Raw genomic sequence first — 612 nt, 5'->3', positions numbered from 1 at the left:
CCCAGAAAAAACCCTCACAAACCTCCTGAATGGCTGAAACCCACCCAAAGCTTGCTAAGACCCTCCCCAAGAGGCTCTCCAAAGGTGGCTTCAGCCCCTCCAAAACTTTGCAACCCCCCACAAAAAGGATGCAGCTCCTCCAAACAGTTCTAGACCCTCTGGCTACTTCCAAACTCCCAAATGGCTGCAAAGACCCCCAAAATGTTGCAAACCCTCTTGAGTGCTGCAGGTCCCCAAAGGTGCAGCCCCCCCAAAAGAATGCAGACCCTCCAAAGAGTTTCAGACCCCCTTGAATGCCTGCAGAGTCTCCAAAAATGTGCAGAGCCCTTGGATCGTGGCAAAGGCTCCATGGATGGCTCAAGAGCCCCCCAAAAGTTTTCAACCCTCTTGGATGGGTATAAAACCCCCATGGATGGTTGTAGACCCCCCAAAAAGACTGAAGACCCCTCAGATGTTTGCAGAGTCTCTCTGGATGGCTGAAGACCAAGCCCAAAATGTTACAGACCCCCTCAAAATCTTGCAGCCCCCTTGGATGGTGGCAAAGCCCCCTTGGATGGCTGCAGAGCCCCCAGTAAAGCTTGCAGCCCCCTTGGATGGTGGCAAAGCCCCTGG

Source organism: Acanthisitta chloris, unplaced genomic scaffold (genome assembly GCF_000695815.1).
Source record: "Acanthisitta chloris isolate BGI_N310 unplaced genomic scaffold, ASM69581v1 scaffold23335, whole genome shotgun sequence".
NCBI classification, from domain to species: domain Eukaryota; kingdom Metazoa; phylum Chordata; class Aves; order Passeriformes; family Acanthisittidae; genus Acanthisitta; species Acanthisitta chloris.
Note: the sequence above shows the minus strand (reverse complement) of the source record.